This window comes from Carassius gibelio, chromosome B19 (genome assembly GCF_023724105.1).
Source record: "Carassius gibelio isolate Cgi1373 ecotype wild population from Czech Republic chromosome B19, carGib1.2-hapl.c, whole genome shotgun sequence".
Lineage (NCBI taxonomy): Eukaryota > Metazoa > Chordata > Actinopteri > Cypriniformes > Cyprinidae > Carassius > Carassius gibelio.
Window position 1 is genome coordinate 32,072,042 of NC_068414.1, and position 20,387 is coordinate 32,092,428.

The 20,387-nt window shown below is 37.4% G+C and overlaps 1 protein-coding gene across 1 annotated transcript in view; it reads right to left on the reverse strand.

The window, feature by feature from the left end:
• Nucleotides 1-20,387, reverse strand: part of LOC127978918 (nectin-2) — a 131,197-nt gene that overhangs the window by 11,380 nt on the left and 99,430 nt on the right. The window lies entirely within an intron of this gene.

A 20,387-nucleotide genomic window follows, 5' to 3' on the forward strand; every position in this document is an offset into this window, starting at 1 on the left:
GGTTTCCAAAAACAGCTGGTAACTACATAAAACAGGCTGTGTGACTATGACGAAGGATTACTGTAATAGGTTTATGTTGTTTGACATGCAGAGGCAGCGGATTTGAACATTTCTGAAATAAATACATATAAAATCAAGCGTTCTTGCTCTTATCGCTCACCAATGGTGGCAAACGTGCTCCCATGAATCATAAACTGGCATTTCTATCGGTTCATTAAAGGCCAATCAGGATTTTAGACCCAGTCTCACTATATACAGTACAAATATAAAATCCTAATTCTGAGGAGAGACAGACAGATAGATATAAAATCTTCTGTGGAAGGATGGAAGAACACCTCAAGTCTAAGAATGCATTTCCTGTGTTGAACTGTCATTCCTTTCATTCCAATTCAACTTCCTGTGGAATGTGTCCATTTCAATTAGAATTCCAACTGATGAGTTAAAATTCTGAATTTTGCACAACTCTGGTAGATGTAGGTCAGATACCAGCTGCACTTCATTTAAAACCACATTTGAAAGGCCCAAATTGGGTGTGGAGAGAGATTTTTTATGTGTAGTTTTTGTTCTGTTCCAACACCATTGTGATGTCCACCATTAGCACCCCTTAGAGAACGAATACACCACCACTCCTTATCTTTCCCTTTGCGGTTAGACATTTAAAGCTGGAGTGATAAGGTTCTTTGTAGTGTGGCTCAGTTTGATGAGGTATTCACAAGCAAAGCTTGCTAAGACTTGCTGCTGGGGTGGGAATGCTAAAATTAGTAAGTCCCACTGCTCTCAGAGCGACTGATAAACAGAAGGGGAGAGAGAGAAAGGGGAGTGAGACTGAGAAAGATAGGCGAGGGGGACTGCCATCACTAAACCATTTTATTGAAACTTGTCCATTGTCATGGCAATAAAATGCTCTTGCAATGAGGTATGACGATTGGGAGTGATAAGAAAAGACAGGACGATTGAGTGTGTTTGGATGGAAATGACAGTGTAGTACCGCTGCTGTCCACCAGGGCCATTTCTAATGCACGTTTGATCTGCAAAGTCACAATGGTGATCTTTCTGCGAATTCCAGCTTATTTTGGAGGATCAGATTAAGTCTGTTTCCAGTGCTTGTAAAGAAACAGATGTGCTCATCGCACGCACACACTTCAACATGTAGTCACACATACTTTTCTAATATAAAACAGATTCTTGATGAAACCGGGCAGTGAGCCACAATAATGCATGAAAGCTCTCACACAGAGAACTTGAAAGGGGGGCGAAAACAATATTGGACACTCTTAAAAACACCCGTATTTCAACAGCAGGATTGAGCTAGAGAGATCAGACGCACAAACGAAAAAAAAAACCTCTTTATTTGATAAAAGCTGATAGCCACACAGCATGAGACCTTCAAGCAGCCGTTTTTAAGCAAGAACATTTGTTATCAGTGTTCTAGTGAGTGAGAGGGTTTTGCTCCGTGTGTGTGCATATATCTGTGGGGGTTATTACATAGATCAGGCTACCTAAAACAAATCTAAACAAATGTGTCTAAACAAAGAGCTGATGTGTATCGTGCAATCCTGAAAATATATTGCAATCAGCTGCACGCTGTTCCTCAAGTCATCTGCTCACGTCTTAGACAAGATCCTAATTCGTCTCGTATGTTTCCTCTGTTGGTTGGTTCTTATTTGCAGTGCATTTATTTGGCCTGGGTATATTTTCGGTCGTAGCTTGTGCCTTGCGGCTTGCTTGTTTGTTTGTTGAATATCTCAGAACAAACGACTTACAATTAAATGAGAGACATCAACGGCAGGAAGAGAAAATGAAAACCCTTGACATTTTATTAAAATGAAGACTTTAGGAAAGACAAAACAAAAACCAATAAAGACCAGACAAGAAAAAAGTGCAAGCAGCAAATTTCAAGCGGAACTACTTATTTTGAGTTTAGCTCATGCTGAGGGCTTGATTTCATTTCAGTAGTCTCTAAACAAACAACTTTCATCCATATTGCAATTGTATGTTTTTGCTGTCCTTCCTATCCGAGTACAGTCTCTCGACAAACCATAAAATGCTGGACATGAAGGAACTTCAGAAATCCCTGAGTATATCACCTGTATTACAATCTTGTTCAATTAATAAATATGTAAATGAAACAAATAAAATGATAGAGACCTCAAATGAAAGACAGAACGACAGACACAGACAGACAGTGAAGATTATTTTGAGTCCTATCTCCAGTTGCTGTTTTATTTGGTCTCTAAAAAGCGTCTTGTAATTAAAGCGGGAACTGTGAGGGCGGGGGAGGGGCTTCAGAAATCCTCGACTGAATAATCCCTGTTACAATTTTATTGGAAAGAAGACTCTAAGAAATAAATAGACTTCCACCAGCAAATTACTGCTGAAAGCGTTGCTTCTGCTGATGCGCTCGTTTGAGGGGAGCTTCTTAAAGTCATTCAGTGCATCATCCATATTGCAATTTTATCAGAACGAAGTCTGAGGAAAACAAACTAGAGCGTAACCAGCAATAAACCAACATTTCTTGTGAGTCCATTATCAAGAAGGAATTTCGGTGAGGGAGAAGATGAATAAAGTGAGACAATGGAATGACAAAAAGAAATAACTTGGACATTTTTTCCAGGAACACAATGAGATGTACAGCAACAGAACGAACAACAACTCCACTTTGCACTACATCGCCGAAACACACAATCAACTGAACTGCGATTTTTCTTCCTACTTTTTTCTTAACATCTCAAAAACTTTCAACACCTTTATGTTTCTGCCACTCGGGCCTTTTCCTAGCGATGTCACCGAGGCCGGCGATCCCTGTTTGTGTAGGAGGAAATTAAAACACACACAAGTGTAAGAGGTGGGTGGACGTTTTGGAGGGACTGACAAAAGACTCATTGTTGAAATAATAATAATTATCAGCAGCAGCTTGACTTCTGATTCATCCCATTATCGCCCATATTCTTTCAGCATTCCACCACTATACTTAGCCGCCAGACTTAGAAAGAGAGAGCGGTTGTGCTGAGCTGAGCTGCCCTTAAAAGCTTTATAAAGATCATGATAATTGAGACGTGCAGTCTGAAATCTGTCTACATGCAGAAAAACAGCCCTGCTCAGTCCACTTCTTAATGCCACAAAGAGGATTACATGTATACACACACACACACACACACACACACACAAACACACAGTTTTTGCAAACCCTTGCTCCTATTTTGGTGATCTGCTAGATTTGTGCCTTTGCCTCATCTTCACTTTACACCAATCCAATTTGCATACTCATCTGTGATTGGTTCACACTCTTATAGATAATGTTTTGATTGGCTGTGGGGTTTGTGACTGGATTTGTTAACTATTACAGACTGGTGTATATAAACAAATGTGACCCTGGACCACAAAACCAATCATAAGGGTCAGTTTTTCAAAACTGACATTTATACATCATCTGAAAGATGAATAAATAAGCTTTCCATTGATGTTTGGTTGGTTAGGATCGGTCAATATATGGGGATACGAAGCAAAGTGAAGTAGCAGAGTCTGGTATTACCAGGCTAGCATGTTTTTGCCATTTAAAAAAAAAGTCTAGTTTTCATTTGTTTTTTTAATTTCAGTTTAGGTTTTTGAAAATGAGAAATGTTGAAATAAAATAAGTTTGTCTTTATATTTTATTTAATTTCAAGTAACAAGTTAAGTTTCATGGTTTAAGGTTTTGTTTTAGTTACAAATTGAATGCTTAATATTTTAGTGCAATCTGTGATTATTTTTTTTCAGGATTCTTTGATGAATAGTAAGTTCAAAAGAACAGCATTTATTTGAAATATAAATATTTTGTTGCATTATAAAATGTCTTTACTGTCCATTTTGATAAATTTAATGCATCCTTGCACAATACAAGTATTAATTTCTTTTTTTCTTTAATCTTACCGACCCCAAACTTTTGACAGGTAAGTGGCTTAACAGTTTTTTTACTTTACTAAGTTTGTCACTTATAAAAAAAATAAAACCCTCAGCTTTCCATTCGATCCTGTACATGAAATGACATGCATCCTTTGGTAATAATTACTTAAGTTATTTGGAAACCTAATCCAATCCCTTACATGTCTAAAACATTTTCTTTCCCTTATTCTCTGACAGCAAGTCGAGGAACAGTCTCTTCCGAGGAGAAGAAAATTCAGCAAAGAGCGTTTGTTCAATTCGCTCCATATTTGATCCATCTGCCAGCCCTTACTCATCGGATTAAAGGCACGTCTATCATTCGGCGTCTCCCTCCCTCACTCTTTCTCTACCTCGCACTCGTAAGTGCATTTCTTTCTTTTCCAATAAAACAGTTGGATTGACTCTTTTCCCATAATAGCCTGGGTGAAGTGAACTCTCTGAATGGGGGAAAAATCCTAGTTTTTCAGGGACAGGAGAGAACAATTCCAAGCTAAAGTCAGTTTAATACAGGCCAATCACTGTAAATTGCTGTCATTGAGTTGCCTGAATGAAAAGCATGTAGTAGAACGGATTCAAAGGTAGCTCGTTCAGAACCCATCGCAGCCAAAAACACGCTTTGTCTAACAAGGTCAGATCCGTCGGAGGATTTCGGAAGATCAGAACCATACACTATCTTCTTTTGTTCTGCTCAGATGTCCTTGTGTAAGTCAGGGATTTTCAAACTGAGGTAAGCTCCTAATATCCAACATTCCATTCCATTACCATTCAACATTGGGTAGAAATTATTTATTTTTAAATGATAATTTTCTGGTTTTGGCTCTAGTACAATGACATTAAGGCCAAATATTTAGTTAAAAAATACAGCATGTTATTTTTAATATATCACAAAAAAAAAAAATAAAAAAAAAATCACCAAATAAATAATAAAAAAAAGGTTTTAAGATGGAAATTTCCTTTTTACATTTATGCTCAAAAAGTGGTCAACAGGAAGTAAAAGGTTTATAACTACTGCATAATATAATTTAGTACCATAACATTTTGTATTAAAATTTTAAAATAAATACATTTATTTGAAAGAAAAAAAAAAAAAAAGTCATTTTATGATTGCCAAGCAAGGACTATTAGAGGATTAATAGTGAATTGTTTTTTTTTTCTTTTTTGTTAACAATTATTATTATTTAAATTTACTTGCAATTACATTTTTTTTTTCAAATGTTAGTCTTATACATGCAGATTATTATTTCCTTGCTTGTCTTCCACGGAGATCATCATATTTGTGCATTGTGACTTGAATCATTCATTTTAAAGAGTTTTCAGACTGATTTAACACAACATTATACCTGGCTCTGTCCTTCCCTCCTGTGTGTATGTGTGTACTTTGGGTTTGTCTCAACGGTGGGACTCAGTAGATACGGTCTCACCTCCCTGATGGAGTGGTTACCTGGATACTGCATGCATAAATAATTGAGCCTGAGACAAGTGAGTGAGTATGTATGTGTGTGTGTATGTGTGTGTGTGTGTGTGTGTGTGTGTGTGTGGGTGTGTGTGTGTGTGTATGTGTGTGTATGTGTTTAGCTGCCCAGGCTCATGTGTTACAAAACACTTGCGTGGCTGGCAGCAAAACAGTCCTTTTTTTCTTTTCGCCATAAATTTATAAAGCAAACCATCCTTGACTTGCACTAAGGTTTTCTTCTCGTACCTGATGCGCTCTTTCTAGGGGAAGCCAATGCTACTTCATGGCATTATTTAAAGGGGTCATATGATGCCTTTCTCTTTGGAGTGTTACAAGTTTTTTGTACATGAAGAAGATCTGTAAAGTTGCAAAGACTGAAGTCTCAAATCCAAAGAGATATTCTGTATCAAAGTTGAGACTCTGTCACGCCCCCCTCAAATGGCTCGTTCTAACACTGACTCTGTTCCTCTTTCAGGCTTGAACTGATGCTAAAACTAAGGACATTATTAACTGTCTTTACATTTATTTAGAAAGACGAAGCTCACGATTATGGAAAGGGGCGTTACAGTTCCAACGAGTGCTGCGGTGTTCAGCCAATCACAATGCAATGGGTCAGTTGGCCAATCAGAGCAGACTGTGCTTGTCAGGAGGAGGGACTTTGTAGAAAACGACCCGTTTGAGAGAGGAGGGGCATAGAGGAACTGCAATAATGTAAAGTATTTAAAAAATAATGTGTTTTGTGAATATTAAAGCATGTCAACCTATTCCGTTACACCAAATACACAAAATAATCATCTTAAAAAAACATCACATAACCCCATTTAAGCAATTTTGGCTTGGTGGACAATAAAGAAAACAAAAATTCCATAGATTTACAGATAGAGGCATCAGAGCCATCAGACAAACACACACACACACACACACACACACATATGGAAGCATATGGGTAGCATTATTCAATTTGGGATGTAATATGCAAAATGACAATGCAATATGTAAAATGGCAATGCATTTCTGTATTTACATTTACATTTTCCAATACATTTGTGCAACGTTTGGTGCAAAATGAAAATGAAAATGAAATTACATAATTTTCATTTGCCATTTACTACACCAGTTTTAATATGTAAAATGAATATTAATTTTAACGCTTTATAAGTTGCGAAATTAAAATGAAAATGTATTACAGAAATGATTAGATATGTCTAACATGTTAAAGCAAAAACTGTGGCAAAATGATCATTTAAATGCTATTTTTCTTAATTGCATTAACACTCACAGTCAAGACACTTACGATTGCATTTTCATTCGGTGTCCCGCAATGAATGTAGCAAAATTCAAAGGGCACATTGAAAATGCATTCCGAGCCGATCACGGCACGAATAATAATGCTAATTAACAGTGAGCGTAGTTTCAGACATTTCAGTGCTTCACTCGCACTGACTCTTATTTTGCCTGAAAGAATGACAAGACCGAGCTGAAGGCTGTCAGATGAAAACCGATCCTATTCGACCAATCAGATGAAAGCAGCGTTTCAGCTCCGCCCACAAGTGCGAATGAAATATTGAAGCCATAAACCGAAATGATCAAAACATACACGGACCAACTGTCTTGTCCACGTTGTCTCACTTGATTGAATCCTCTTCTTGAGATTTGAGTCTCTGACCTTCTGCAAGCCCCGCCTTGTTCACGCAGTGATTGACGTGGCGCGAGGGCGGGGACACGTGATCGGCTCGGAATGCATTTTCAATGTGCACTTTGAATTTTGCTACATTCATTGCGGGACACCGAATGAAAATGCAATCTTAAGTGTCTTGACTGTGAGTGTTAATGCAATTAAGAAAAATAGCATTTAAATGATCATTTTGCCACAGTTTTTGCTTTAACATGTTAGACATATCTAATCATTTCTGTAATACATTTTAATTTTAATTTTGCAACTTATAAAGCGTTAAAATTAATATTCATTTTACATATTAAAACTGGTGTAGTAAATGGCAAATGAAAATTATGTAATTTAATTTTCATTTTCATTTTGCACCAAACGTTGCACAAATGTATTGGAAAATGTAAATGTAAATACAGAAATGCATTGCCATTTTACATATTGCATTGTCATTTTGCATATTACATCCCAAATTGAATAATGCTACCCATATGCTTCCATACACACACACACAGACACACACCATTTTATTAAATAAACATACTTCTCAGAGTAGGATTTGAAAAGCCTTCATAATGACTATTCAGTTAAAAAATCTGACCTATTAAGCCTTCAGAAGGAAGTTTTTACATTTTTATCCATCCTTGAGTGCCTTACAGACTATACGTGAGGATCCCTTATTTAAAGAGCAGAAATATATATTCATTTTACACCTTTCACAGCATTCCTTCCATTGACTGAATATTTCTAAAGAACACCGTTAAAAGAAAGAAAAATGTTAAGAACAGTACAATAACTGACAGATGACAAAATTATAACTATAATATTTTGTCTAAATACATAACTAAAAAGGAGCGGTTTATAGAAGATTTATACTTCTCATAAATGCTGTTTTTTTTCTGTCACTTTTATTCATCAAAGAATCCTGAAATAAGTATCACAGGTTCCAAAAAATATTAAGCAGCACAACTGTTTCTGACACTGATATTAAATTAGCACATTATACTGATTTCTGAAGGATCATGGGACACTGAAGACTGCAGTAATGATGATGAAAATTCAGCTTTGCATCACAGGAATAAATTACTTTTGAAAATATATTCTGATAGAAAACAGTTATTTGAAACTGTAATAATATTTCACAATAATACAGTTTTTATTGTATTTTTTAAATTAATTGATATTTTTGTATCTGGAGTGTGTATGGTGTTTGTAGGTGTAGCTGGCGACTGAAGCAGCAGATCTTATCGTATTCTGCTGAGTTTATAAAATAAAGCCACAGCCACCCTGAGAGCAGAAGACGCGTGTTAGCATCAGAAGAACTGAGAATCATGTTTTCAGTATTGACAGTATGAGTGTACAGTGCTGTCTGGAGTAAAGGCTGTGTGTGTTTGTCTCCAGAGTTTCGCATCACTCCGAGTCTAAGCTAATCTTCTCTGATCCTAACCGTGTGCATTTGTTCAGTCTGCGGATTACGGTGCATGACAGTGAAACGTCTGTCTGTCTGTCTGTGTTTCTCATCGCCGTAAAGACTGCATGTCTTAACTGGAGCTGCATGACAAATCAAATATTGAAAGTGTTTCTAGCGACATGAAGGAACATCGCAAATGTTGCAATAATTTTAATGCAATCATTATGTTTTCTAAAGCATGTGTTGAATTAGATTAGTCTAGAACAGGGTGGAAGTCATTCAGCATCATTTTAGAGAATCGATTCAAAACTGGGAATCAATGATTTGTTTACAAACGCACACGCACACACACACACACACACACACACACACACATAAATGTATAAATATATTTTGAATGTATCTGAAAATTGCCAAACTAGGACAAGTAAGTAAATAAATCAAATCAAATATGAATCATTCAGTGTCTCAGAAAAACACAACTTGAGTGACTCGCTCATGTGCAAGGAAGCCCAAAAGAAAAAAGAAAATTGCACCCCACCCCACCCCACCACACACACACACACAATTCTGAGGAAAAAAAGAATTGTGAGATACAAATTCAGAATTGCAGGATATAAACCCGCAATTCGGAGTAAAAAAAGAAATCAGAATTGTGAGATAAAAAGTTTTTCAGTGAAAAAATAAATATATGGGCTACATTTTTATATTGTAAAAGGATGATAAATATTAGACATAATGCAACTTTTAGCTATATTGCACAGCTCAGCTCTCAACTTCTAAAACTCCCCTCTATGCCACGTCAAGTCTCTCTCTCTCTCTCTCTCTCTCTCTCTCTCTCTCTATCTGCAGGAGAACAATCTGCTCTCTGTCAGTCTGTGTTTCACTCTCTTCCCATCGAGTGTCAGTGTGGCACAGCAGGGTCTCCCACCTCTCTCCATTTCTCTTCATTTCCCCCCATCACTCATTCTCTAACAGCCACATATATCCGGCCTTCGCTCTGCAATATCCTTGAAATCCCTCAATCACTCATTCCTCAACATATGCTGCCCTTTAATGTACATCAAGCATTAGATACGCTCAGTATATTTGATGATGCGTGATGGGTTATTCTGACCCTGCGCTCTCAATGAATACCTCTCCAGTTGATTGTAGTGTATTATGTAGAACCCATCTCAATATCTGCACCCTTTGAGCATCACTATGCTATTTAATTCTTAAGCACGGGAATTCAGAAGTCAAGAGCGTACCCGAGGGTCGACAGTTTGTGTGAAATGAGTGTTTTCTGTCCTCTCAACTATTCATGAGGCGCTCCGTTCCGCCCTTCTTCTTGCATCTTGTTCTTCATTTGCACTGTTCTGTGTAACGCTCATCCAGTGCATCTCTTTGTAATGTTTTAGTTTTTTTGTCTATATGGCTACATGAAACTGCTTGCAGAGATATTTTTTAATGCATTGCCAACTGAAACATCAAATTTGATCAATCAGTTTTCAAAAGGGAGAAGAATGCATGTTACAAGCCATTAAATATAGTGCATTATTAAAGTATTTAAATGCATTACTTATGTCTTGTAATGCACCTTATAATGCATTTTATGATCTCATGAATAATTGCATCTGCAGTTATAATACATTGTAATACTTATCTATTCGTTGTTATGCTACATTTAGAAACTATAATGCATTAAGAAACAAGACATGCAACAAATTTCAGATGTATCAAGGAATTATACTCCATTATAATGCATTTTAAAAGAATGGTTTACCCTAACATGAAAATGCACTCACCCTGAGGCCATCCAAGATGTAAATGAGTTCATTTCTTTAATTGGAACAGATTTAGAGAATCACTTGCTATGTAGTGAATGGGTGCCGTCAGAATGAGAGTCCAAACAGCTGATAACAACATCATAATAATGCAAAAGTAATGCACACCACTCCAGTCCATCAATTACATCTATCATTAAGACGTTTTTTTATTTCAAAACCTTGCTTCCAACTAAAATACAAGTCCCCTATCCATAATATTTCTTTCTCCAGTGAAAAAGTCATCTCATGTGAATCAGGAGAGAAACATTACATGCACAGATCAAACACTATTTACACACAAAAACAATCCAAAACCATTATAAATAAATATGTTGGTGGAGTTAGATGTGAGAAGACATGGGATAAAAATCACTGGAGGAAGTGGTAATATGGATTATGAACTCATATTTTGACCAGAAGCGATTAAAGTTTAAACTTAATGATGGATTTGTTACTTATAAACCAGCAGCTTTTCATTTCACAAGATGTTAACTGATAGACTGGAGTAGATTCTTATGATGTTTTTATCAGCTGTTTGTACTCATTCATTCTGACGGCACCCATTCACTGCAGAGCATCCATTGGTGAGCAAGCGATGAAAAGTTAAATTTGTCTAAATCTTTTCTATTGTAGCAAAAAACTACATCATGGATGCCTGAGAATACATTTCAATTTACATTTTTGGTTGAACTTTTATTCCTTTAACTTTGGTTACAATTATTTATGAAAAGAAATAATGCATTACCACATACATTATGAATACCTTTATAATGCATTTTACAGGCTTAAAGTCAAATCTTATCAAATACGCTTCACATGTCTTTAAATGTTGACGTCAGAGATTGTGCTTCCAAACAGACTTTACTTGGCAGAAGCTAGACACCTTTGAATGAAATTAAGATACAACAAAGTTAAAATCGAGGTCCTGAAGCTAAACCACTGCTAATCATTTTACTTTTGCGAGTACACTAGCATACAGATGAGCTCACAGCTAACACACATGGACTAAAAGCCACAAGACTCTAAATTAGATTTCTTGGTTCTTTAATATCTCTCTCCACTCACCTCTGCTCTATTTCTCTTTCCATTCAGCCTGTTGTTTTGGTCATGTCAAATCAGATATCGTAACAATAGCGAGGCTGCCACCCATCAATTCCTCTCTGAGCCAAACATGCGCACGGTGCAATGGTGCACCAAAACAAATGGCATAGCTTGATTGTTTAATGTGCTTAAACTCCCACAGCACAGGCTGTGCCATGTTTTTCAATCTTTTTCTATTCCCCTCTCATTTTCTTGCTCTCTCTCTCTCTCTCTCTCTGCGGAGCTCAGCTGCACATAATAAATTCATCTGCTTTCAGTATCTGGATCTGCAACAGAGTCACAGCCGCCCCAAGCTGACCGAGTGCTAGACAAAATGGTTGCCTTCTCTTGTTCTTTGTTCACTCTCAGTCCACAAAATCTCTAAAATAAAGAGTTTTCTATGTTTCTCTTTTCAAGGGTCATTCTGTGAAGCGGTAGCATTACACAGCAGCATCACACTCCTGCCAGCTGTTTATTTAGCCTTCTATTGTGTTTCTCTGCAGTATGTGTTTGCCGGGTCAAACTGACCTCAGACAGAAACAACTGCTGCAGCACTCTCATTTCTGAAATGTGCTTATGTACTGCGTGGAAAAACAGCAGGAGAAATATCAATTATGCCTACTGGCTTTTGATTACACCAGAGGAATCTGAAGAAAATTACAACAATTAATACATAACAAAACCATGAATTTACATTTTGTTCAATTAATTTAAGAAGAACATTTCAGATGGCACTTAGAGGCTCTCATCTGATATATATATATATATATAACTTTGTGTTTTATAGGTTTAACAAATCTCTTAAGCACAGGTTTAGTTTGCCCCTAGAGTGCACATAACCATAACCCCCCACTATAGATGGAACACAAACTAAAGCACTAGAAAATATCATCATCACATCACATCTTTAAAGTCAAAATAGCATTCATAACCCGTTTCACTACCATATGTACTTCCACATGAAACGGAATACTGAATGGAAAGAAAATTGATTGAATTTGATTCTGGAATTGATTGCTTACTGAAAAGTGAATCAGAGCTGAGCGTCAAGTTTGCAATGGATTGTGGAAAAACACAAGCCTCCATTTTATATATCCCATCATAAAATTGTGCATTGTTGCATTTAGTTGCATGCAGTTACAAACCAGCCTGTCAATCACCCTGTCACAGTTAACATCCTCCCTTCACATTTAATTAAATTAACACCGCTCAGACAATTCTGAACTGAATGCCCGTCCAAATGCAATGGGTTGTGGGTGATATTTCTACTAAAGTGTGCAAAATGACTTAAAGGGATAGATCACGCAAAACTTTTAATTACCCAGTGATTTACTAACCCTCAAGCCATCCTAGGTACATATGGTTTTCTTCTTTCAGACTGCTATAATCAGAGTTACAGTATATAAAAAAATGTCTTGGCTCTTCCAAGCTTTATAATGACATGAATAGGGGTCAAGGTTTTAAAGCCCCAAAAAGTGCATCCATCCATCATAAAAAAACTCCAAATGTACTCTTAATAAAGGCTTCCAAAAGTGAAGCAATGCATTTGCATAAGAAAAACATCCTTATTTAAAACTTTATATACTGTAACGTACACAAACATTTGATAGTTATTTTGTTTAACTCATTGTCAGATATTTATTCTTGTTTTTTTCAGTAAACAAGACATAACATCTCAAGTCACTTTGCTTCTCTTGCATCTTGAGATAAGAATGTGTATGTACTTGCATCAGAAAACAAGATAAAAATACTGAGAAAGAAAATACCTTTGTGCACACCGGGGTACAGGGTGTGTACATTTTTCTTTTTCAGATTTGTTACAGTTATTACTGCTAACCAGATTTCATACTGTGTTAAATACTGGCAAGATTTTAGCCAACAGTTACCTACAGTACCACATTACCTACAACAATGGCTAAACAGCCATTTAGTTATTGGTTAAAATAATTCATACATGCAGTCTTAATGGCCTGAGCCAAAAAGGAAAGTCATTTCAGAAGAAACCCATTATATTTTGAAGAAAAGACAAACAATTTTTTCATCAAAATAACCTGCATTAAGAAATTACGCATTAAAAAGACTAGAAAAGTGCAGCAGAAAAGTAAAAAAGGGCAATTTTGATTACATGCTGATTTAAAACATGGAAATGGTTCTCTTGGTTGTACAACCATTTTATTTCAAAGTTCAGGTGTGTTGGTTTCCTATTTTACAATACTTTTCTTCTCTCCCAGTCCTCTATGTTCTGTGCTGTCACTATTCATCAATATGTTTATCTAGTCATCTCCTTCTTGTTGTGGGAGGACAAGAACTTGTTTCGTTGCTGGGTCAAAGGTTGTGACAAGGCCAGATACAGCTCCACTGAACCAAGAGATGCTTTCACAACACACCACTGACCAACACACAAACACACACACACAAACACACACACACCCATCCGTCCATCCATCCATCAGCAAACTGCACTCGACAAAATGACTTTCCAGCTCTTTTCTTCCCTCTTTTAGCACAACAAAACAGAACTCAAGAGGGAGTGAATTTAGAAAGAGTGACAGAAACAGAGTGGAGGGACACTGGGGAAAGCCTGAAGCACACTTAACCTCTATTACCAGCTGGTGTATGTGTATAGTGTATAGTGCTGTAGTGTACAGTGGTAAAGCCACAGGCAATGCAGAGGAGCAGGGTGCATGGGACACGACCACTTGTGCACACACGCACACACACACACACACACACGCACACCTCGATTTAATGCAGAGCCCGGTGGCGATGGAACGGGCAACATATTTCACTCATTTGGCCTTATCATCTTATCTTATCTAGGGGAGATCCCATGAGGCTTCCAGTCAGAAAGCATCAAGAAAGAGAGAAATAAATAATAACAGTGGCAAGACGGAGAGAAAAACCTCATCTTTATCTCTCTGCACATATTTCTCCTCACCCTAACCGAGATCAAAGGCTCCCCAGATGCGAGCCGACTGTTTTCTTACATACTTACTTTCTTGTTGCGAGCTAACTCAATGATAGAAAAAAAAGCCTTTCATTAATATTCATTTCATTCAATCTGTGGCTCCATTCCATGACTATAAGAAAATCCGCCATATGGTGGAGTGTGAAAAGACTGTTTCATCCCTATTGTGAGAAAACATGCGTTTAGGGAACGCACACGGATGATTTGAGGAGCCGGGATCCCAACCAATCAGAAAACGTGCAACGTGAAAGGAGATACGGACAATGGAGCCGAGTTTGAAGATGGTCTTGCTCTTCATGAGAGAGGATTGAATTTTTATCTCAAGTTAATATTAAGGTCTTAACAAAACCGGTTCTCGTACAGAAGCAAGGGGAAGCTGACCTCTAGCGGTTCAAGGCTGAAGGGTTTAAAGACTAATAAAAGATGAGCTTTGAAAAAAAGTATGCGACTGTGTACGCTTGAACGTGGAGTAAAGTGACAGTGAAGATCTTCAAAAGTGAGGATCTTCAAGAGTGAGGAGCTCTGCTGCTACTAGATATGCATTGATTTTCTGCGTTGGCAAAGAAAAAGCGACTATAGCAGCTGATGAATTGGAAGTCTCACCCAAAGGCTTACTTCCACGTTGAAGAAAAAGGTGGATAAATGCAGCTTATTTAGGCCAAAAATGTCCATTAGACAAAAACTGGCACAAAATAACCAACAGCATTTGATTTCATTTTGCATTGCATACAAGGGACGGGGTAAATCAGAAATCAATGAAACTACAATAACTAACTGGTGTGGAAAAACTCAAATAATGACACAAAAGAAATAGCTCGAAGCAGTTTCACATGGATGAATTTTAAACCACTGTTGAAATTCAACTGTTGAACCTGTATTTGTTCCACCAGTGAAGAGAAATCAATGTGATGCTAATAGTCGACCAATATGGGTTTTTCAGTGGCACAGTGTTACAGAAAGAATGGGTGCATTTAAATAGGCTTGCAAGAAAATAGCTTGCTCTGAAAAGAGCTGTTTTTGACCGGATAAAGAGGGTGTTGTTTTACACTACCACTGAGAAATTAACCAAAGTATGTTATAGACTTTTCATTAAGACCCCTAAAGAATCATATCCACATGTGGGAAATGGACCTTCGATGATGACCTCTTAAAAAAAATGTACTAGTAAAAACATGTACGACGTTGTTTTGCCAATTAGAATTTCATTAATCACATTCACTTATCAACAAATATAAAAAGATGAGTTCTTAACAATGGAACACACAATCAGTGATGTCAGCAGCAACAAGAGTAGACTATTTCTTTGATAAATTATGTTATATAAATAATAATTTGACAACATTTGAATTAAAAATTTGCCACAACATACAAGAAGTTGAATTTTAATGACAGAGAATTTACAAGTGCTGCATTCTATGCATTATGAATGTATAAATTAAAAATATAAAAAATTGAAATAGTCAAACAAAATCCATCAGTCCATCTATACCTCTCCATCCATCCAATTAACCACCATCCCCCAATTCCTCTCTCTCTCCATTTATCCATCCTTCCATCCAACTCTCTCTCTCTCCATCTATCCCTCTCTCCATCATCCATCCATACATCTCTCATTCATCTACTACCCACCCATCTGTCTCTCCACCAATCCATCCATCCCTCTCTCTCTCCTCCCATCCATTCATCCCTCTCTCCACTCATCCATTCCTCCATCCCTCTCACTCCACCCATCCATTCATTCCCCTCTCTCCCTCTCCACCCATCCATCCATCCCTTCCTTACTCCAACCATCCATTCGTCCCTCTCTCTCCACCCATCCATTCATCCCCCTCTCTCTCCACCCATCCATCCATCCCTCTCTCACTCCAACCATCCACTCATCCCTCTCTCTCGCTCTCTCGCTCTCTCCCTCTCTCTCTCCACCATTCCATCCATCTTTTACCATCATCCATGCATTCATCTACCCACCTATCTCTCTCCATCCATCATCTATCAATCCCTCTGCATCATCCATTCATTCCTCTCTCCTTTCATCCAACATCCACCCACCCTTCTCTCATCCATTCATCCATTTCTCTCTCCATCATTCATTCATTCATCTACCCACCTATCTCTCTCAATCCATCATCTATCAATCCCTCTCCATCATCCATTTATTCCTCTCTTTATTCACCCAATTATCTATCCACCCATCCTTCTCTCTTATCCATCCATCCATCCATCCATCCATCCATCTCTCTCAATCATCCACCCATCTTTATCTATCCATCATCCATCCATCCCTCTCTCCATTCATCATCTATCAATCCCTCTCTCCATACATCCCTCTATCCAACTATTCATCTTTCCATCATCCATCTACCCACCCATCTCTCTCCATCCATCATCTATCAGTCCCTCCATCCATCCAACCATCCATCCACCCAAATCCATTTCTCTCCACCCCATCCATCAATTCATCCATCCATCCATCCATCTACCCCTCTCTCTTATCCATCCATCTATCATCCATCCATCCCTCTCTCTCTCTCTCTCAATCCATTCTCCCACCCCTCTCTCCATTCATCCATCCATTCACCCATCACTCTCTCCATCCATCTGTCTCTCAATCCATCCATCCATCCAATTTGATCACATGAAACAAATTTTGGGGTAGTTATCCTGGTGGCCATTATACACTATAAATTTCAAACCCATCTTCTGGCTAAAAAGGACTATTGGTAGTTTTTAATCTGATACAAACAGCAAGTAAAGCCTTTCCTCTAATTCAAAAGTCTTAAATTGTCCAAATATTGATATGAAATTTATCACAAATTTTGCTGTAAGCCAACCGGCCCTTCTTTATCTCACTGAGGCCAGGACTGACTGCACCCAGACCCGTCGCCAGAAAACAAGAGGCTAACCAGCCGCTACTTAAAAAGCTTCACACAACACAGTCTTTCCTGCTCTCTCGTTTGCTTTCACACAAACACATTCAGAGCACAAACCACTCACTCAGAATGGACCGCATTACAAATGGACATCCCACTCAGCACTCCATTGAACACTAGTGGCCCTATTAGCGTCATTAGCGCTAATATAACGTACATTATGTGGAGATGATGGACACAGAACACTAACCTTACGGCTCCTGAGAGTAAACATTCAAGGCCCATTAACCACTGACCAGACTGCATTAAGAGAAGCAGGTTTGCGATCGTAACGCAAGGTGATTGTCAAGCCAGTGTTTCGTTTTAGCCAAGCGCTCGGCCCCCACAGGACCATTCCAAATACATTTAAAGGAAAAGAAGGAAGAGGGGCATAATCTCTTAATTGTCTTCTTTGATGTTCAGTGGTCTAAAAGCTATCTGGAGAGTCTTTTCTACTAAATGGCACTAGAAATTTAGAAGCGCTCCTCTCTCAGCGTTTGAAGAGCTGTTGCCTTTTTTGTTTGTGACAAAGTTAAAAGGAGCCGCTGCTGCACAGAGCACAAGCAAGTCATAAACGACACAGTGATATTAATAGCAGCTAATTATATATTTTATGTGCAGTCAGGCACACAAGTACAACAGTCTCTGCGAACAACCCAGCATCTTTAGTTTTGGACATCTTCACAGAGACGCCCGTTTCCTCAAGAAGATTTACTGTTTGTAAATCTACTGTTTTCTCATCTTTTTGCTTAAATGTTCCCTGTTTGGAGATACTGATTCATAAAGTTTGTAATGTTAAGATGCCTAGCAGATCTTTGTACACAAATTTGATGCATAAGAATGCAATGTGTTATTGATGATGCACTGTTTCACAGACATCTCAGCAATGTACACTTCCTTAACTTTAAGAATGAAAGAAGCTTGTTTTATATTAATAAATTAAAACATAAATAAATTAATAAATGGTAATTCCACTAAGATTAACGCCTATAAATAGGTACAACCAATCCTGCACACATACTGTACACACACACATATGTAGCTCCTCACACACACTCCAGACACAGCAGGATGCAGCTTTTATTAGCATATTAAACAAGCTGACGTCTCATTAATGTAAATTTGGTCACAGTCACCTTGAGTTAGTGATATGGTGAGGTGCTGGACACCAGCTAGAACAACAGCTCGGTCCGTGTGTGTGTGTGTGTGTGTGTGTGTAAAACTTTCCCCCAGGCAACCGTTCCTCTGTCTGCCAGCTCCACTGTACTGAAGTTCCTTCCCTCAGCCTGCATTTCTAAAAACATGAGCTGTGAAGTGACGCTTCTAATGGAAGAGGTTTTAAAAAGCAAAGCTTTGAAAGGTGAAAACACACTCTTTTGTACACTGACACCTTGACAGGTTAGCACAAGCTTGACATACCTAAGTCTGATTTGGAGGCGTGTCAGATCTGGTTTCCATGGATACGGAGAGCCCACGGCAGCATAATAAATGAACACTTTCACACACAGGCATGCATGCACGTTTCTCCTCTTTATTGCACTGCCTTTCTTCTCGGTCGCACACTGGCAAAGATTCCCTCTCTTGCAGGTTGCTACACTAACAGACACATCCAAATGCACTTGTATTTGCCTAAGGCTGGCCACTGCTGAGGTACCACCTGCATTTCAGGCACGCAACCTTCGCCACTAGACTCTTGAAGTGTAAATCAATGCATATCCACCTCAAAGTGCTCTCTGGAAAACCCTGCCCCATTAAAAACAAGCTAAAAACATGTCAGCCATTTTCCCTCTCGGTGCACTTAAACAGTACAAGTATTACCAAAAAAAAAAAAAAAAACCCATAGTTTTCTTTTCAGTGCTTTTGTAGGAGCTTTTGTGCTTTTACTTGGATATTTTTACCACAAATATGTGGCGTAATTCTATAGCGTTACTTGTCAGGAGTATATTCTGTGCCTTATTTTAGTAAAATGAGGTTTAAAGATATAATAGCAGACTGAAAGGTACATGCTGTGGTGATTTGACACGCAGGCAAGGACCGAACAAGCACTGGACAGCTGAATGTGTTCAGAGTGAGAGAAAGAAACTCAAACACCAAGTCCTTCAGTACAGATCAAACAACCCATATATACTCGACAAATGAAGAGCTGAGTCAACTTCTGAAGTCTGTACACAACCTGATGATCATGTTATCCAGGAGATATTCTACTATATATACTGGATGAGATGGGAGAAGACTGCCGCCATAAGAACAATGTACATTTACTTTTAAATTGAATCATATTTAGATGCAAGTTTAGCAGGATGATGATGATGCATCAGCGAATGTGTTATTATAGGAAATAAATAGAAGTCTTTGCTGATTGCCTTCTGTGCATTTTACCCCAAAAGTCTGATTTCCTGATAAATCTCTCATTAACAAAATTTTTAATATTCAACATAATACAATGTCACAAAATTGTTTCAACGGACTAAATCCCACAAACATTGATAAGAAAAATAGCATAGTCATCAAGTATTAAGAAAATATTTTATACATTAAAAAAGCTTGAAGACAGAATATATACTGTATGTATATACACATATATATATATATATACACACACACACACACACTTTTTTTGTGGGAACAATGTAAGAAATTAATCATTTTATTTAGCAAGGATGCTTTAAATTGATCAAAAGTATTGCTAAAATTTATAATGTTATTTATAATGGTATAATGATATTACTATATAATAATAATATTTATAATGTTACAAAAGATTTCTATTTCAGATAAATGCTATTCTTCTGAACTTTCTATTGATCAAAGAAACCTGAAAACTCAACATAATAATAATAATAATAATAATAATAATAATAAATGCTTTTGAGAAGCAAATCAGAATATTAGAATGATTTCTGAAGGATCTTGTGACACTAAAGACTGGAAAAAATTCAGCTTTGAAATCAAAGGAATAAATTACATTTAAAAATATATTCAAATAGAGAGCAGCAATTTTAAATAGTAAAATATTTCATAATTTTACTGTTTTTGCTGTACTTTGGATAAAATAAATGCAGGCATGGTAAGCAAAAGAGACTTCCTTTAAAAAACAAAATCTTAATTTTCAAAAACTTTTGACTTGTAGTGCATATATTAGAAAAACAAAAATAATAATAATAACTATAA